The sequence below is a fragment of the Heterocephalus glaber genome, unplaced genomic scaffold (genome assembly GCF_053883595.1).
Source record: "Heterocephalus glaber isolate CG9 unplaced genomic scaffold, H.glaber_assembly_v1.0 deba00001428, whole genome shotgun sequence".
Classification (NCBI taxonomy): Eukaryota; Metazoa; Chordata; class Mammalia; order Rodentia; family Bathyergidae; genus Heterocephalus; species Heterocephalus glaber.
In genome coordinates, this window is record NW_028258293.1 from 30,802,121 (window position 1) to 30,822,930 (window position 20,810).

The 20,810-nt window shown below is 39.0% G+C and overlaps 2 protein-coding genes across 13 annotated transcripts in view; both read left to right on the forward strand.

Moving 5' to 3' along the window:
- Positions 1-20,611, forward strand: part of Gvqw3 (GVQW motif containing 3) — a 47,636-nt gene extending 27,025 nt beyond the window's left edge. Inside the window, exons 2-4 of one of the 2 annotated variants that reach the window (XM_087211976.1) lie at positions 12,789-12,934; positions 15,650-15,759; positions 16,181-20,611. The gene's annotated coding sequence lies outside the window, so the exon portion shown is untranslated. The remainder of the gene's footprint in view (positions 1-12,788; positions 12,935-15,649; positions 15,760-16,180) is intronic. The other variant, XM_087211978.1, reaches the window with a different exon arrangement.
- The window catches only part of Emsy (EMSY transcriptional repressor, BRCA2 interacting), a 114,403-nt gene continuing 106,397 nt past the window's right edge, over positions 12,805-20,810 (forward strand). For 10 of the 11 annotated variants that reach the window (XM_087211967.1, XM_004863207.4, XM_021243329.2 and 7 more), the window contains exon 1: positions 16,181-16,305. The gene's annotated coding sequence lies outside the window, so the exon portion shown is untranslated. Of the gene's footprint in view, positions 12,935-16,180; positions 16,306-20,810 lie in introns of those variants that run through there. The other variant, XM_004863204.4, reaches the window with a different exon arrangement.

A 20,810-nucleotide genomic window follows, 5' to 3' on the forward strand; every position in this document is an offset into this window, starting at 1 on the left:
GTGTTTTCAGCAAATAGCACTAGAACACCTGGTATCTGTATATAAAAAATTAACCTCAACCCTTTATTTCCATACATAAAAATAACTTGAAAGAATCTATGAACCTCAATATGAAAGCCTAAACGTATAAAACTTTAAGAAGAAATTATAGGGGAAAATGTTTTTGAATTTAGGGTAGGCAAGAACTTCCTAGGATACAAAAAACATGATGTATAAAAGAAAAAAATTGATAAATGAGATTCCATCAAAATTTAGAACTTTAAATGACATCGTTCAAATGAAAAGTAGTCCTTAAACAGACCATATTTACAATGCATATAACCTATGACCAGAATATATAAAGAACTCTTACAGCTCATTAATAGACAACGCAATGAAAAAGTAGACATAAGAAGATGATAAATAGCCAGTACAGCACAAGGAAAGGTGTGCATCACTAGAATCAGAAAAATAGTAATCATGAACAATAACAAGATTGAATTATGTACTTATTAGGGAGATGAAGTTAAAAGTTTTAAAAGCCTTGTCATGACTTTTTCTTTTTGTTGGTTTCTCCTCCTTTGCATTTAATTTGTCACACCCAATGGATTGATTCTGCTGGGCTTCCTGGGGTTGTGATCCTCATTGTTTTTTCCTAGGATATTGTCTAAAATTTTTTGGAGTGCTGGATTGTTATTCATAAAGTTCCTAAGGTGCTCTTTATCCTGAAAGTATCTTATTTCTCCATCAATTTTGAAAGATAGTTTTGCAGGATACATCAATCTGGGTTGGAGGCTGTTTTCCTTTAGGGCTTGAAATACATCACTCCAAGCTCTTCTTGCCTTGAGGGTTTCCATTGAGAAGTCTGCTGTGATTCTGATGGACTTTCCTTTGTATGTGATTTGTTTCTTTTCTCTCACTGCTTGTAGAACTTTGTTCTTCTGTTGGGTTCCTGGAATCCTATTATATGCCTATGTGTAGTTTTTTTTGATCAAGGCTAGCTGGAGTCCTATATGCCTCACTTATCTGTATGTCAAGTTCTTTTGTTTTTTTGGTACCAGGATTCAGACTCGGGTCCTTGCACTTGCACAGCAGGCAGCGAAACCACTGAGCTAAATCTCCAGCCCCTGTCTGTCAAGTTCTTTTCCCCTGCTTGGGAAGTTTTCTGCCATCACTTCTGTGAACAGCTTTTTTATGTCATCTGCACTCTCTCCTGTTTCTTCATTGACTCCAATCAGTCTTATGTTATTCTTCTTCACATCATCTAGCAGCTGCTGGATTGATTTCTTGTGGCCCCTTACAATTTTAAAGCAATTTTTCTTTTCCTGGTCACTAATTGCAATCCTGTCTTCTGTATCTGAAATTCTGTCCTCACATTGGTTCATTCTGCTGCGTAGACTTTCAATGGAGTTTTCAATCTCCTGGAAATCTGTTTGCATCTGTTTTATGGATTCCATTTGTTTCCTATGTTGGGATTCCATCATGTTCCTCAGATCCTCTATTTTTCTATCTGTGTCCTCTCTAGATTTATTAATCATGTCTTGCACTATGGGCACAATCTTTGCTGTTATCTGAGAACTTATTTCTGATTTCATTTTTTCCAGATCCTCTTTTGTTGCCAGTTCAGCGAGTCCAGGTGGTTGAGTATCAGAGTGGTCCATCTCATTTCCCTTTGGAGTTGCTGTAGGTGATCTAGAAGTCTGTTTTTGAGGCTTGTTTATGTGTCTTCTCATTTCCACGGGGAGGGGGGTGCTTCTGGTGCCCGCACAGCTCACATTCTCTGCCCTAGAAGTGTGGAATGATGGCAGGGGAGCCTCTTCCTGGGCACTGGGATTGGCTCACCTTCTCTGCCCTAGGAGTGTGGAATGGCGGCAGGGGAGAAAATATAGCATTCTAAAAGCTTCTTGAAGATCCTTTTGTAATTAAAAGAAGTCTTGATTAAAAAGAAATTGTCATCTTTGCAGAGTTATAAGGAAGAAGGGACACAAGGGACATAAAAATATTTTGAAAATCATCAAGTGCTGCACAAGTATAAAGAGTGACCTTCACTAGTAACATTAGTTCTCTGGATGGAGAAGTTGTAGGTGAATGTGAGTGTAAATAGCTACTCTTTATTGAGCGTCTGTTCTGTGTATGCACTTTTTATGCAGCTATATCACATAGTGTATATTTCAGCTGCAAGTAATAATAGCTAAGATGATTTAAATAAGTAGTTAATTTCTAGCACAACAAGAATTTCAGAGATGCGTTCCTTTGGCCTTTCTATCTTGGTTATAAGATAGTTGTGATGCCTAGCCATCACCTGCAGGTTCAAGGTTGGCATGAGTAGCCAAATCAGACTCAGAAGTACTGTTTTATCAGGAGGGTAAAAGCTCGCACAATAACTACCAGCAGAGTTCTGCCTAAAACTCATTGGCCATTGGTGGGTCACATGAGCACCCCTAACTACAAGGGACCTGTGGGAGGAGGTAGCAATGGATAAATGGCTTTGGAGTGGTCAATCAACAAGGTCTGCCATATCGATAGAAAGCATAGCTCTGCCATGAAATCAGTACTCAATGAGTGTTTGGTATTTCATATGTCTGTATCTCTCTATGTGATTAGACATACTGTATTCTCTATTTCTCTTCATAACTTTGTGAAATGGCATCCTCTTTTAAAATGAGGCCTGACATACAAATGGTAAGAGGAAGAGCTCGGTATCACATTCATTTTCTTTCCTTTCATTTTCCTTCCTCCCTCCTTCCCTCCCTTCCTTCCTTCCTTCTTTCCTTTCACTTTTGTTTTTGTTTTTGTTTGAGGCAGTGTCACACTATGTAGTCCAGGCTGGCCTAGAACTCCTCAAATTCACCGTGATCCTCCTACCTCAGCCTTCCTAGTAGCTGGAATTACATGCCACCTTAGTTCTTTCTATAAGGACAGATTTGAGGGGCATAAAAAACCCAGGGAAAACCTCAAATGACTAACATTGTAAAATCACTACATGCTTATCTGTGGCTGATGATTGTAAAAATCATCACATGCTTATTGTGTACCATGTGCTTGAAAAGATGTACCCTACTTTATCTTTTATGAAAATGGTACTCACACTTACTGTATGCTTAAGATATCCCCAACTGGGCCGGGGATTTAGCTCAGTGGTTCGACACCTGCCTCCCAAGCTCAAGGTCCTGAGTTCGATCCCCAGTACCAAAAAAAAAAAAAAAGAGAGAGAAAGAAATCCCCAACTGACCTTGTCCCCTTCCTAGAAACAAAGGCTAAGACCTTGATTGGCTTATACCACACCAGTCAGTGAAACAGTTATTTTTAGAAACCAGCTTACCCTCAAACTTACTGGGCATCCCAGGCAGGATGCCCCCTCTCTTGCGGCCCACTATGCTGTTAAAATAGCTCTTCTTCTCCTTCTTCTGCATTTGCCACACTTTAAATAAACTTTTAGTTTGCACTATATCAGTCTTGACTCTCCCATTTTCCACTAAGAGCCCCTCTTCTTCATTCTTCAATGGAGTGAAGGCAAGGACCTGAAGAGAGATGGAGGGTCTTCTGGCCCATCTTCTGAGACCCTCTGCCAGATGCAACATTTCTGATTGCAGCCTGAGGGCTCTTTCCACTGCTACACATGTCCCACACTCTTCCTAAACAGGCTCTCTAAGTTTTTGGTTGCAGAGTCACAGGCTTGTTGAAAAAAAAAGTGATGAGATCAGTTCTGAAATTATTGTCTGTATTTGGGGCTATACATGGAGAAATGATGAAATCACAAGAAAGAAGGGGTTCTCTAAATATATGTGCTAGCCTTATACCTCTACCACATTGTAGCTGCTTTGGAATGGTCACACTGGGAGGCTTAGCTTTTACTCTGATGGTGCCACTACAGCTCAGAACTCCTCTTTACAAGTCACAACAAGATCTCAATCTCATTACTGTACAATTATATCTCAAGATTAACCCCAAACCCAGCTGCAGTTCATCTCCTTCACCAAGAGTTCCAACTGACATTTAACTGTTGCTAAATGTCAACAATCACTCCCCAAAAAGAAACATATTGCAATTTAGATGTTAAAAATTGTGTTTTCTGTTTTGCAGCCCATTTTCAAATGAAACTTACAGAAATGCTTAAAGTAGTCGAAACATTGTGCAAATAAATGAATCATTCTAGATTGAAGTCTTGGAAGAAGTCAGCTCTAAGCCTGTTGTATAATTTTGGCTGTTTAAGAAAATCACCTCAGGAGGGCATTGTGAAGAGAATCCTGGATTTGGTGAAATATAAATTGGTTGATAATGTTGGTCAGGGAATGTGAGAAGGGCACATTCATTTATTGGGGAAATTATAAATTGGTTTTGCTTTCTTAGGGCAATTTGGCAGTGAGCATCATGAAACTTTAAAGTGTTTAGACCAGCTCGCCTAGAAATTCCATCTCTAGGAAGCATTCCATTCTAGGAAATATTTGAGATGCAGACAAAGATACATACACAGCTAATTGCTACAATATTATTTGTAAAACAGTAAAAAGAAAAATTTCAAATGTCCCACAATGAGAAAATTATTAGATTAATTGAATGAATAGTGCAGCTATTAATATATATATATATATATTTTTTCTTTCGGTTTTTGAAATAGGGTCTTTCTATGGTCTCAAAGTCACTATAGTGCTGGGATTACAAGGGTGTGCCACCATGCCTGGCAGTCAAAATAATAGAACAGATGATAAAATCATACTATAAAAACACATGTATCTTATGTTCCATTTTTACTTTTTTAACTCTTTAAATTTTAGTTTTGATTGTTGGGGATTTAGCTCAGTGGTTCCACCACCTGCCTCGTAAGTGCATGGACCCAAGTTTGATCCCTGGTACCAAAAAAAAAAAAAAAAATTAAATTTTAGTTTTGATTGACAAATGAAAATTATACATGCTTACATGGTAAAGGATTAAATAAAGCTGATTTACATTTATTTTCTCTTTCTTTTTATTGTTTTAGTTTTTTAGTACATGTGTGCAGTATATGTTTACTCATTTTTAACATTTATATGGTAAGGCCTAAGATATGGTAAAAATGTTACCAATGGTTTTATGTGGGTGATGAAATTATAGGATATTTAAACTTTTCTTTATTATTCTTTTATATATACAATTTGTATTATTGTGACTTACTTTTATAACTAGAAAATTATGTATAATCAACATTAATATTACTTTAAAAAAAGAAACACAACCCGGGCACGCCCACCAGCCCCCAGCTTAGCTGTGCACAAGGGCAGAGCAGGCGCGGGCTGAGTGCGCTCTGCTCAGTCCAGCTCTCTACACCCAGTTGTGATCAGGAGACCTAACTGGACTTGGATCCACGCTACAGAGGCACAGGGGGCATAAAGACCATTGTCCTGAGCTGCAGAAGTGAAAAACAGAGGGCCTCTCTCAGGCTCCCTAATGAAAACTGAAACCTACTGAAAAAGTAAAGAGAACCTGTGCAATAAAGGCACACCAGACCTTGCTTGGTAAGTTGGAGCGATCATCACCTCCCATCGGAATCTGGACTATCTTCAGGGAAAAGGCAGCTGGAACCTGCAGTAGAACATGGCAGAATTCAACCCTGCAGGAGGTCAAGGAGCTCAGCTTTGGACTTGCAGCCAGAAATCTGCCTGAATCTCACAGGTCTGGGACTAGCTTACTGAGACTCATTGACTTACAACTGAGCACCGCTGCCCACGTTGTCTATTGTGACAGCAGAGACACACCCTGAAGGAAGCCCTTCATTTTTATCTTTTATTTGTTATTTTCAAAATTACCACTATTTTTTTGCTCTTATTTTTAATTTTTTTTCCTTTTGCTACTTTTAACATTTTTATCTTTTTCTTTCTTTTCTCTTTTCTTTCTCTCTCTCTGCCTCACTGTCTTGCTGTCTGACATTGTTCTTCATCTCCCTTTGTGTTCCTGTTCTGCCTCTAATTCATATTTCTTCTTTATCTTTCTTTTCTTTTCTTTCCTTCTCTTGTCTGTGCCCTTTGGCCTCACTGATAACCTTCCCCTATCCTTCTACTTACCTATTCCTCCCTCCCCAATGCCTTCTAATTCCCCATCCCAAAGGGTAGAGTTGCTATATTGAAGAGTTTATTCACTATAAACATATGTTGGGTTGGTCCTTGATTTAGATTTAATTCACACAGTTAAAGGTGATCGATTAATAACTACCACAAATTGTCATTTTCTAAGAGGTACTTGATGCTACTTTGTTGCTGATTTTATCACTTGGGCTAAGGTGTCATGAATGATTAATCAGTTGTCTTTCCTGGTATAATGAAAATGAGACAGCCTCAGAGCCATTAGAGACTCAAAACCTAAAGACCAGCTATATGTGGAAGACACCTCTGAGAAGCAATCATTCCATAAGTGTTCTAAATAATTCCATAAGTGTTCTAAATCAACAAAGATACTTATAATAAACAACTTCAAAAGTATCAACCCAGGAACTGAACCAAGGACAGTACCAAAAACAAAAATGAGAAGACATTTAAGTAAGGCACAAACTCAGACTTCCACCCCACAAAAGGCAAATTCTGGGGGGAAACGAGGTGGAAAAGTCTGATAATCAACCACCTGAACACCCTGAACTGTTAGCACAGGAAATAACAAAACAGATGAATGAGGCTCTAGAAAAATTCAAACCAGAAATAATTTCCCAGATACCTGCAGTGATGGTGAGCAGAGTGAAAGACATGATTAGAGGCTCTTGAACAGAAACAGATAAAAAAAATAGATGAGCTCAGAAACATGCTGGAAGCCATGAATGCCCACCATAAGAAAGAAATGGAAACCATCATTGCCCAACATAAGAAAGAAATGGAATCCATGAAACAGATTCAAACAGATATTCAGGAGATTAAAAACTCCACTGAAAGCATGTAGAGCAGATTAAGGGAATCTGAAGATAGAATATCAGATATAGAGACAGGATTGCTGTTAAGGACGATGAAAACAGAGATTTCTTCAAAATAGTAAGGGACCACAAGAAATCAATCCAGCAGCTGCTAGATGATGCAAAGAAGAATAACATAAGACTGATAGGAGTCCATGAAAAAACAGGAGAAAGCACAATTGACATAAAAAAAATCTGTTCACAGAAGTAATAGTAGAAAACTTCCCAGATAAAGGTGGAGAATTGAACATACAGATAAGTGAGGCATATAGAACTCCAACTAGCCATGATTAAAAAAAAATCTACATCTAGACTTATAATAGTCAAGATCCACGAAAACCAATAGAAGAACAAAATCCTACAAGCAGTTAGAGAAAAGAAACAAATCACCTACAAAGGAAAGCCCATCAGAATCATGCAGACTTCTCAACACAAATCCTCAAATCAAGGAGAGCCTGGAGTGGAGTATTTCAAGCCCTAAAAGAAAATCACTTCCAACCTAGACTGTTGTATCCTGCAAAATTATCTTTCAAAATGGATGGGGAAATTAGATACTTCCACAACAAAAAACACCTGAGAAATTTCATGAACACCAAACCAGCTCTCCAAACAATTCTAAACAATATCCTAGAAAAAGACAATGAAGGTCACAACTCCATGAGGCCCAACAGAGGGAAGCCACTGGGTGAGGTAAGAAACTAAAGAGACGGGGGGAAAAAAAGAAATAAAGGAGCCAACAACAGCAAAATATCATGACAAGGATGAGTCCATATCTATCAATTATAACTCTCAATGTTAATGGGCTCAATTCACCAATCAAAAGAAATAGACTAGTGGAAGGACCCAAGTTCGATCCCCGGTACCAAAAATAAAAAAAAAAGAAAAAGAAAAAGAAATAGTCTGACAGAATGGATTAAGAAGCAAAATCCAGCAATATGCTGTATACAAGAAACACACCTAGGGCTGGGGATTTAGCTCAGTGGTTTCACCACCAGCTGTGCAAGCGCAAGGACCCGAGTTCGATCCCCGGTACCAAAAAAACAAAACAAACAAACAAACAAAAAAACCCCACAAGAAACACACCTAACTCAAAAAGAAATTCATAGACTGAAAGTAAAAGGATGGAAAACAGTTCTCCACATGACAGAAACCCAGAAAAAAGCAGGGGTAGCAACCTTATTTGCAGACAAAGTAGATTTCAAACCGAAATTAATTAAGAGAGACAAAGATGGTCACTACATCCTTGTGAAGGGAACAATCCAAGAGGAAAAGATGACAATCCTAAATATATGTGCACCAAATACAAATGCCCCCAACTATACAAAACAAATACTAATGGACATGAAAAATCAAATAAGCACTAATACAGTTGTAGTAGGGGACCTCAATAGCCCATTATCACAAATAGACAGATCATCTAGACAAATTAATAATGAACTTCTAGAACTGAACCAAGCTATTGAACAAATGGACTTAATAGATGTTTATAGAATGTTCCACCCCACAAAATCAGAATTTTTTTCAGCTGCACATGGGTCATTCTCCAAAATAGATGACATGCTAGCTCATAGGACATGTCTAAGTAAATGTAAAAGAACTGAAGTTACCCCCTGTATATTATCAGACCATAGTGCAATAAAATTTGGAGATCAATAGCATAAGAAATCGCAAAAGCCCCACAAACACATGGAAATTGAATAACACTCTCCACAACCAATGGGTCACAGAGGAAATTAAAGAAGAAATTAGACAGTTTCTACAAGTAAATGATAATGACAGCACAACATATAGGAATCTATGGGACACAATGAAAGCAGTTCTACAAGGGAAATTCATAGCAGTGAATGTCCACATTAGAAAAACAGAGAGAACTCAGACAAATAACCTAATGCAGAACCTCAAGCTGCTAGAAAAAGAAGAACATAACAAATCCAAAGCTCAAGGGAGGAAACTATAAAGATCAGAGCAGAAGGGCCGGGGATTTAGCTCAGTGGTTTTGCTGCCTGCTGCGCAAGCACTAGGACCCGAGTTCGATCCCCAGTACCAAAAAAAAAAAAAAGATCAGAGCAGAAATCAATTCAATGGAGACTAAGAGAACGATACAAAAAATTAATGAATCAAAGAGTTGGTTTTTTGAAAGAATAAATAAAATCGATAAACCTTTAGCCAACCTTATTAAAAAAAAGGAAAGAAAAGGCTCAAATCCATGCAATTAAGAACGAAAAAGGTGAAGTCACAACAGACCCAGCAGAAATCCAGAGAATCATCAATACTTGCTTCGAGAACCTGTACTCTCATAAAATGGAAAACACAGAAGAAATGGACAAATTCCTAGATACATACGAATTGCCAAAGTTAAATGAAGAAGATATAGAAATTCTAAACACCCCAATTACAATGAGTGAAATTGAAAATGTAATAAAAAATTTACCAACAAAGAAAAGCCCAGGTCCAGATGGCTTCACTGCTGAATTCTACAAGACATTTAAAGAAGAACTAATGCCATTACTCTTTCAACTCATCAAGGAAATTGAAAGGGAAGCAATAATTCCAAATTGATTCCTGGAAGCAAGTGTTACTTTGATTCCAAAACCAGAGAAAGACCTAACCCAAAAAGAGAACAATAGGCCAATCTCCCTAATGAATATAGATGCAAAAATCCTCAACAAGATACTGGCAAACACAATATAGAGGGTCATCAAGAAGATCATACACCCTGACCAAGTTGGATTTATCCCAGGGATGCAAGGATGGTTCAATATTCATAAATCAATAAATGTAATACACTATATTAATAGAGTCAAGGACAAAAACCATATGATCATCTCAAGAGATGCAGAAAAAGCATTTGACAAAATCCAACACCCATTCATGATAAAAACGCTACAGAAAATTGGAATCGAAGGTCTTTATCTCAACCGGATTAAGACTATCTATAAAAACCAACAGCCAACATCATACTAAATGGCCAAAAACTGAAAACTTTCATGCTAAAATCAGGAACAAGACAAGGATGCCCACTATCACCACTCCTATTCAGTATAGTTCTGGAAACATTACCCATAGCAATTAGAAAAGAGAAAGAAATAAAAGGAATAAAGATAGGAAAGGAAGAAGTTAAACTGTCATTATTTGCTGATGATATGATACTTTACATAAAAGACCCAAAAAACTCGGCCAAAAGACTTCTGACCTAATTGACAGATTCAGTAGAGTAGCTGGATATAAGGTCAACACTCAAAAAACAATAACCTTCTTATGCACAAATAGCAGAATCACTGAGAAAGAAATTCGGGAAACAATTCCTTTTACAATAGCATCCAAAAATGAAAAATCTAGGAATCAATCTAGCAAAGGAAGCAAAAGACCTCGACACTGAAAACTACAGCACTCTGAAAAAAGAGATCGAAGAGGATACAAGAAAATGGAAAGACATCCCTTGTTCCTGGGTAGGAAGAACCAATATAGTGAAAATGGCCATACTTCCAAAACTACTATGTAGATTTAATGCAGTGCCAATTTAAATTCCAACAATATACTTCACAGAACTAGAGAAAACAATCCAAAAATTCATATGGAACCAGAAGATAACTAGAATAGCAAAAGCAATTCTAGGCAACAGAGACATGGCAGGGCATATTACAATCCCCAACTTGAAACTATACTAGAAAGCTACTGTGATAAAAACAGCATGGTACTGGCAAAAGAACAGACCTGAGGATCAGTGGAATAGATTAGAAGATGCAGAAACAACTCCAGACATACTCAGCCACCTCATCTTTGACAAAGGAGCCAACCACCCTCATTGGAGGAAAGATAGCCTATTTAATAAATGGTGTTGGAAAAACTGGATTTCAACCTGCCAAAGATTAAAACTAGACCCATGTCTATCACCATGCACTAAACTAAGATCGAAGTGGATTAAAGATCTAAATATTAAAACAGAAACACTAAACTTGCTGTAAGATAAGTTAGGTAGAAGTCTTGACATTAGCATAGGAAAAGACTTTATGCACAAAACCTCAGTAGCTCAGGAACTAGCACCAAGAATCAACAACTGGGATCTCATCTTATTAAAAAGCTTCTGCACTGCAAGTGAAACCACCAGTAAAGCTAACAGACAACCTACAATGTGGGAAAAAAATTTTAGCAGCTTTACCTCAAACAAAGGACTACTATCTAGAATATCTAAAGAACTGAAAAAAATCAGACCCCCCCAAATTCAAAGACCCAATTCAAAAATGGGCATCTGAAATGAACAGACATTTCTCAGACAAGGAAGTAAAAGCAGCAAATAAATATATGAAAAAATGTTCAACATCACTGGTCATTTGAGAGATGCAGATGAAAACAACACTGAGATTCTACCTCACCCCAGAAAGAATGGCTGCTATCAAGAAATCAACCAATAGCAAATGCTGGCAGGGATATGGGGAGAAAGGAACCCTTCTCCATTGCTGGTGAGAGTGCAGGCTGGTGCAACCACTGTGGAAGTCAGTATGGAGATACCTCAAAGAACTAGGACTAGCGGTCCCATTTGACCCAGCTATTCCCCTCCTGGGTATCTTCCCAAAAGAATTAAAAGAATCATACTACAGTAATATATGTGCACCCATGTTTATAGTGGCCCAGTTTGTAATAGCTAAAGCTTGGAAACAGCCCAAGCGCCCATCAATTGGAAACTGGATAAAGATGTGGTTTTTTAATAAAATGGAGTAATAGTCATAAAGAACAAGAAACTAGAGTCATTTATAGCTAAATGGATGCATATGGAGGTCATACTCTTAAGTGAAATAAATAGGACACACATGTGTAAATACCGAATAGTTTCTCTGGTGTGAGAAACTGAAAGTGTAAATAAGGGTTAAAATGATTAAAAGGAATAATTGATAATTGAATTAGGAAGAAAGCTCCAAAGGGGTAGGAGTGGTGGGAGGGGTAGGGGAAAGGAATGATGGGAAAGGAAAAATTACATGAAAAGAAAAAAAAATGGAAATGAAGTCTATGTAAATAGGGAAGGGTGGAGAGGGTGAAGGGCACACAGCTAATGGGTAAAAAAATAAGGACCAAGATTCATCATGTACAGCTACAAGCACCCAATGATAAATGTAAACGTATTGTATACCTAAAATGTACCAATAAAAGAATTTAAAAGAAAAAGAAAAAAAAAGAAACACAAGCCAGTTGTGGTGGTGCATGCCTGTAATCTCAGCACTCGGGAGGCTGAGGCAAGCGATTTGCCATAAGTTTGAGGCCATCCTGGGCTACATAGTGAGTTAAAGGCCAGCATGAATTACATAGCAAAACCCTGTCTCAAAAAGAAAAGAAAAGAAACATGAGCCACATGCTTGTAATCTCAGCTACTTGGCAGGCTGAGGTAGGAGGATCACAAGTTTAAGGCCAGCCTGCACATCTTAGTGAGACTATCTCAAAATTAAAACTAAAAAGATCTGGGGATGTAGCACAGTGGTAAAGAACTTGATTAGTATGTGTGAGGCCCTGGGTTCAATCCTAGTGCCACAAAAATGAAGAGAAAAAGAAAAACCCCAGAAAGAAATAAACATGTCTTACTGGGAGAGAAGAAATCTATCCTGAAGGCGCTGATGGTTTAATGAAAGATATGAGACATTTACACAAATAAATTTACTAGAAGGCAATAAGGGCAACAATGGAGGTTTTATCAAGTGTAGAGGGAAGGATCATCTTCCTGGGAGAGTTGAATTTGATGAAAAGAGGTAACATTTGTGCAGGGTCTTGAAGGATGAATAGGAGTTCTCTAGGGCTTTGTAAATTGTTAAGCACTGTCTGAATGCAAGTTAGTCTTTGGCATTTATTATTACTGTCAAGGCTTACCTCATATAAAGCTCTCTTTCTTTTCTCCTTTCCATGCTCCCTGAAGCCCAGAGTCCCAGCAACAGGAAGCAGCAGCAGTTAAACAGTCACACATCAGTGCTCCAGCAAGTGAACTGAGGTGCATCCAACTAAGGAGCAAACCCAGGACCAGAGAACATAAAGTTATCTGGGAGCAGAGCCAGGAATGTGCTGGTGGGTAAGCAGTTTCCCCATGTGCCATCCTGTGGAAAGACTGGCTCTGCTTGGGGTCTTATCCCGACTAATGGGGCTGTGTCCACCTGGGGGATGGTAAAAACTGAGAACCAGTATCACAAATCAGTCTGTGATTTACATCGGCAGGAAATGATGTGTCAAATGTTTTACAGCCTCCAGACAGGGTGGACTGGAAAGAAGGGGTATGAGTGAGGGGACTGGGAAGGGTGGCAAGTGATGATCTGCTCTAAAGACATTCTTAGAAGCTCAAAAATGGAGGGGATTTAAATTTTCTGTTTATACCTTCTGATTGCCTCCCTATCATCCCTTTCTTATTGTCACACTTCTCTGCCTTCGAGGTACAGCTCAGAGGCCACATCTTTTACCTGTACAATGTACCTCGGTTCACAAACCTGTTTCTTTCCCTGATTCTGGTTGCAAAGCAAATCAAATTTAATGGTTAGGTTCAACATTGACCTTATGGGGAAATTTGATTTGGTTCTCATCCATTTCCATTTGTGACCAGAATTGTGGAGAGAATTGAGTTCATGAGCTGAGTCACCACTGTATTACTTTCTCAGTTTCTTTGGCCTATGCTTCAGTAGTTCTTAATTGTTTAATTTTAGGGGAAAAAATTCAATGCCTGTGGTGTGCCAGGCACTGTGCTTATATTAGTTTCTTGATTGTGGTATGCTCTCATGTGCCTCCAGTTTTTTATTCATGTAACAAACATATATTAAATACCTACAATATGCCAGGCAACAATGGTGTAATAGAATGGAGGAAAAGATAGCCACAAGCTCAGGTTCACACAGACCTGTCATTCTAGCGGAAGAGACATATAATAAAAAAATTAAAGAATAGGAAAATATCAGGTTATAAATGTCAAGAAGGAGCCAATGACCTAACCACCTTCTGCTAAGTCCCACCTCTTAAATATTCTACCACTTCTCAATACCACAGGAAAAGCAGAGTTCAAGTTTCTAGCACATGGACCTTTGGGGAACAAGCCAAATACTAACCATAGCAAAAGGAAACCATGGCACTGTGTGTGAAACACCTTTCCTTATTTATTGGCAAATGAAAATCTCATGTATCTCAACTTAGCTTGAGCATTGCCTTTTCAGGCAAATCTCTCCCAGTTTTCCCAGATGGAAATGACCACTCGCTCCTTCCTTTTCTAGTAACCCTGAGTACACTTGAGTCAGCACATCTTTAATCTTTTGCCATCTTACCATTCTAAACCACTGCTACTCTCTGGGAGACATCAGTCTCATCCAAGGGCAGGACTGAGCTTCTTATATAAATCCCCAGTGCACAGCAGAGACTGACACAGGATCTGAGATCTGTAGTCACCTGTTTCTGGAATATATGAACTCTCACATAGAACTCCATCAGAACATTGCCAGTGATGCTTATTCAGAGTTGGCAACATTTAATTATCAGTGCTAGGCCTTCTGCTGGATACTTTCTACTCTTTGACTCTTATCAGCCTTGCAACTGCCCTGTGCAAGAAGTATTATTATCCTATTCTGTAGTTAAAACTCAGGACATCAAAGTGACTACTCAGGTTGGCCCAATAACAGAAATCAGAGCTGAGATTTGATCCCAAATCCTCTTGTTGCCAAATCCCAATGCATATCTCTGATATGATGCCATAGACATGTCTTAGTTCATCTGTGAACCCGTCTTCTTTTTCCCTTGGTAAGTATTCCCCCAAGGGAAGGCTCTGTACTTGACTCCATTCTGTATTCCCTTTGGCACTAGAATAGTGCTTTATATTTAGTACACTCTCAGTACATATGTCTTAAGTCTCCAAGGTGGCTGTAAAAGAAAGACTGAATGTGTAAATGAATGCTTTTGATATCAGTTCAAGATGGTGATGGGGTGGAGGAAGAGCCGGTTCTAGGGCAGGTACCTTACCAGATACATCCAGGCATCTTCTCCAGTGGGCCTGGGAGAAGCTCAAGATGATGTCTCAGTACTAACTCATTTCTTAAAAAATCACACCTTTTGCTGAGCAGCACATCTCTGCAGGCAGGCAGCCAGGGAGGGCAGAGGGGAACATGCATGGCTTCCAATGAGTTGGGAAAATGAGGTTAGGTTTCGATTCAGATAGCTATTTGTGTTTTCTGGGTCTGCATGGTCGATAAATTTTCAACGAGCAGTGATTCTGTTCCTCATCTTTCACTGGTTTATGGGACTTCAGGGAATGAAAGAATAACATCCTGCTTTCCCATAAGTTCTCTGGCCGCTACCCTGGCACCAATTAAAGACATGTCTATGCAATTAATCAAAACCAATTTGGAAGTATTCTGACGCTGCTGCTCTGATGTGCTGCTTGCATCACATACAGTAGTTCCTCGGCTGCAGTGCCAGAGCAAGGCACATAGGGGCTTTTGATGAACTGACTGTGCTGGCCCCAAGTGTTAACTATGTCATCTGACATGACTAATGAGGCTCTGGACTTAATCCATGTGAGCAGAGCGGCCCTGCTGTCTGGAGGAGGCTCGGTTTCCACAGCCAGCCTGGGAAGAAGCTGCTGCATTCAGGGTGCACACTCCATCATGTCAGCCAGTGTCCTGGAGGTCTTTAGTGTTGGATCTGGGAGTTGTCTGTGGGGAGGGCAATGGAAATTGTGGACTAGGTAGGCTCTGTGCTGGTGTGAATGTGACCCAATTTAACTTCTAACTCAGCCGCCTCCTTGTTTTACAGACATGAAAACCAAAACCCAGCAAAAGTGTAGGGTTTGCTGGGTGTTGGAGACAGAAATAAAGGAGAGGCATGATCTCTGCCCTTAAGGAGCTAAGCCCTTAATGGAGCAGGTAAATGCAAATACACCTTATCAAGGGTTAAACTATAGGTTTCCTTCCTTTTGCAAACTTTTATCAAGGGGAAGGGATGCTTTCATTCTTGTCACCTGAACAATTCCAAGAGAAAACTATTTGAGTCAACAGATCTGAATTTTAGATTCAGCCTACTTTAAGTTGATGAAATTTTGAGCAAATCACTTTATGTTTCTGGGGTCTGGTTTCCTTAGCTATAAACCTGGAACAAGCCAAATAATGCCCTCTTGTTAGAGTTCTTCTGAGACTCAACAAAGTTAATGAGTGTGAAAGTTTAAGAGATGCTGCACATGTCAGTTATTATTCATATTATTACCCCCTCTAAGGAGCCCTGGTTGAAATGGCTGGAATATGGATCCACAGATAGTTTTAACTCTCTTACTCTTCCTGCCTCTTTCAGAATGCACAGGAAAGAAATGGACATAAAACCAATTGGTCATCTGCTTATAAACTGTACAGCTTTCCCAGAGAGTCCACCTACCATATGGCTGATGCTGGCCAAGCTGTGTGGTGATTCAGAGTCAGGTAAAACATGTTTCTTAGCCACCTTAAGAAGCTCACCATTTAGTAGGAGAAACAGACATGGACATAAACAACTGTAATGTACTGCAGAAAAATACAATTACCACAGGAAAAATACAAATCAAGTGCTTTGGGAGCCAGAAGAGGGAATGATTCATTCTCCAAAAGCAGATTTGGAAAGTATTTATCAAGGAAGTGATACTATAGCATGGGCAGGCCATAGCTCTGTCAGAAGCACAAGAAAGAGCTCTCCAAACTGAGGGGACAGCATGGCTAAATGTATAGATGGCATCTGGAAAGGTTTGATGATCTAAAGGACAGAATAAAATCAAGTGAGATGTGGGCTGTGAACATGAACAAAAGAAATGTTGCTGGGCCTCAACTCTGAAACGCAGGCATGGATGTTGCTATTTCACTGATTTTTGTTTGTTTGTTTGTTTGTTTTGGCTGAGGTCACATTGGCCCCTGTCCCTCAGTCTGAGAGAATCTCATACAGGCCATTCCTCTGGGAAGTCTAAACCAAAGTCCCAGTCAGGACAACCAACAACAAACAAATAGGGAGCAGTAACCAACAACAGATGTTCAAAAAAAAAAAAGTTGGGCTGAGAGAAGTGCCCAGTCACAGCCGCACCTCCCCAAGCCAGGTAAAAACTTTACATAGTATATGGCAGTGACACCAACACTGGAGCATGACAGCAGAAAACCAAAGCCTCTTGGCCTGGTTCACATGCTACATTTTCTTCCTTCCCTATTTTGTCCATAAGGAGCCAGCTTCTTTATGAGTGCTGCCATTAGAATGGTTCTGGAAGACCCAGAGCTGCAGATGGACTCCAGACATGCCATGGGCCACCTCAGGGGCTTGTATTTTCTCAGTCTTTCCATTCTTCATTCACTGTGAATTGTTTTTTATTGTGCAAATAATACAGTGATAAGAATGAAAACCCCAAAAATGTGAGAAAAAGGAAATAGAATACCCATTCACAGGTTATCTGATTTCATTTCTCCTTGCCCCTTCCTGCGCTTGTTTGTGAGTATAATTACTTTTGGCTGCTTTATCACTGGTACAACTACATATTCTATTTTTATTGCTCAGCATTGTGTGGTACAGATTGTTTCATTTAGCTGTTCACTGGTATCCACATAGGTGTGACTTTATGCCCCTATGCTAAACAAAGATGCTGGGGGCCTGTTAAAGGGACATCTCATGGATAACATGATCTTCATTGATAATTTTCATCATGTTGCAGAGAAATACATTGTTCTCCACCACATGGATTTGAGTGAGAATCTCAGCTTCTCTACTTTGAAGCTAGATGTTTCTAGGCAGATCACTCCATCACAGGTCCTTTGTAAAATGAGAATAGTATCAGTACCACCTGCATGGAATTACAGTGAGAATTAAATGATACCAAAAGAGAAATGCTCAATAAATACTAGCTGCCCTTGCAAAAGCTGTCCTAATCTACACCTTGCTTTTTCCTCTCTTACCCACATTTGACCTTCTCCCCTCCCCTGGATCTAGCAGGCTTCTTGGGTGAGCCCACCTAAATTCTGACAGGTATATTTATGACTCATTATGTGAGTCTGCATATTTATGACTTATTATGTGAATATGCCAACCTTAAGTATTCTCCTCTGATGAAGACGCTGGTTTTTTTTTTTTTAACTTTCCACTATTACTAATAATGGTACAATAAACATCTTAGTGTATAGTGTTCACCCTATTCTTTAAAACTATACCTCCTTAGGAATAGTCTCCAGGAACTAGATCATTAGGACAGGGTTGAGAAACATTATAATGACCTCTGATGAATATTTCCAAATTGTTTTTCAGAAGATTTGTACCTGTTATGCTGCCATTGATTTGAGGAGAGGACCACTGGGCTATAATAGGCCCTTGGGCTCTAGTTGCAAACTCCTGTTCCTGCTTGATTTTGATAGGAGTTAGAAACTGAGACAGGCAGTTAGGACCCCTGGAAGGCATTCCTTAAACTGAATGAAATACACCAAAGTAAACAACCCCTCCCTAGATCTAGGCTGGGTTTAGTGGAATTTAAAAATGTAGAGTGATTGGTTTCATTTTGAACTCTGCATTAGAAAGCCTGAATCCTAATTGGTTATTTTAAACCCATGGGGCTACCTGTGATAGATGACCACTGGACACTGAGCAGATTCCCATGCTCTGCTTATCCTAGACAAAGAGCTTACTTGGGAAACCCACTTTCGGGACCCTTCCTAGTTACTGGGAGCTTTCTTTCTTCTTATACTTCCAATAAACACTCCTCTTAACTATCTTCTTTGTCCATGATTTTATTCTTTTATTTCCTGAAACACTGGCCAAGTTTGGGTGGAATCAAGTTCGCATTTTTCCCCCTAATGCTGCCTCCCAAACACTCCTAAATAGAACAACTGACTGTTTCCCCCCAAAATGATGCTTCAATGATTTTATACCTTTGTATTTTTTTATTATTCTCTACCACACTGGTGCAAGAATATCCCTCTGTTAAGATACCTCTTATCTTAGAGTTCAACTTCTGTAGAATGGGGAACTTCTCTTCAAGACATGGTTCAAATACCTCATATTCTGTGAACTAGTTCTGATTCTTCTAAGCAGATTTAGTCTTTCTTGCTATATGTGGTGCTGGAAGCAACCTTTGATATCCAAATGCTAAGTAACCCAGCTATATGCCTCAATCTGTGTGATTCTCTCCTCTTTCCTCCTTCCCTTGCCCTCTTGTACCATACCATGACCAGATTATACCAAATCATCTCCTAAATAGTCTTAGGTCCACTTATCTCTGTTTCATTACTATCACCACTGGCCATCATGGTCTTTCATTAGGATTCCTTAACTCGCCTCCTAAAAAAAAGTAATATGTAAATGACCCTAAAATTTTTTAAAACTCCCTAAGCTATGCATATAATAATAATAATAATAAAAAAAAGATTCCTGCCCTATCTCTTCCCACTCCAAGCTTTTTTCCTTAGAGGCAATTGGCCAATTTGAGCTATTTCTTTTGGTATTTACTCACATTTTTCAAATAAGATATCTATACTGCTGTTTCTTGATTTGAAGTTCAGATATTATCTACTGACTTTGCACAACAGAAAATTTCTGTAATACCTATTTCTCTCTAATTTCCATCCTCATCATTCAAAGTAATTAGATCTATAATTATTATCACTAATTTTTGTTAAGCAATTGCACAATATTTCTATATTATAACCTAAATTAAATTAAAAACATTTGCCCTTTGAGATGCCCACATCCCCTCCACAATTGCTGTCTCTTCTGCTGAGATCTGAGCCTGCTGCGGGCAGGCAGAACACCCAGGACAGGGGATAATGTATGGGAGGTAAGGCAGGCTGGCTACTGGCTGGTGAGCAACAGAATAATTTCTCGGCAGTTCCCATGCAAGGTTTACTGGGCAGGTAGTGTAGCAAGCAAGGCTGAGGTATAGTGACTGACATATGCACTGAATGATGTAAACAGGTGCTGGCCTTTTGGGTACAGTGGTGAAGCTCCTGCTGCTGCCAGCTATTGTTTCTTTATTTGCTGGATCCTGGGACATTCTAGGGAATTCTAAAACAAAGGGGAAGGTTGGATGGGGTAGCCACACCAGTGGCAGCAGGGTACTCAGGGAGCTTGGAGTAGCTACTATTTATTGACCAGTATAGAAATATCTCAAATGTTTAACAATTGATGTGGTCTAATGTAATGTCATAGTCCTGTTGGCTCTGATTGTGATTGCACAAATATCATTCATCGTCAAGCTGTGCAGGGTTCTGTGATTTTTATTTCCATTCTTGTTAAGATTTTAGTTTTTCTTAGAGTTAACTGCCTTATTTTCTTTTGTATAGTTTCTATATACCCATCACTAAATTTTCTCCCAAACTCTTTGGCAGGACAATATGATAACCAAGTCTGTCAGATAAGTAATTATTTTCGACTATGCTCTAGGCACTATGCTGGGCACTGGGGACTCAATTGGGAGCAAGACAGACATAGTCCTGCTTTTGTTGAGTTTATATTCTAGCAAAGGGTCAGATACAAAGCAGTCATTTCTTGGTATCATGGGAGATTCATTCTAGAACATCTTACCTGCAGGGATACAAACTTTACAGATGATTAAATCTCTTATATAAGATGGAATGGCATTTGAATATAACTTATAGACATCTCCCATATACTTTAAATATCTTATAATACCTAACAATGTAAGTGCTACATAAATAGTTATATTATATTTCTTAGGTATTAATGATGAGAAAAAGTCTGTATGTTTTCAATAAAGATAATTTTTCCCAACTATTTTCATCCTTGATTGACTCTGTGAATGGAGAATATGTGAATACAAAGAGCCAACTGTAATTACAATTAAGTGTTATAATGACAGAAGTATAGGTTGTCTGGGAAGATGCAGCAGAAATACTTCACCCAGCTAAGAAGACAGGAAAGATTTCACAGCTGAAGAGTAGATGGAAACTATTCATCCAGGCAATATATA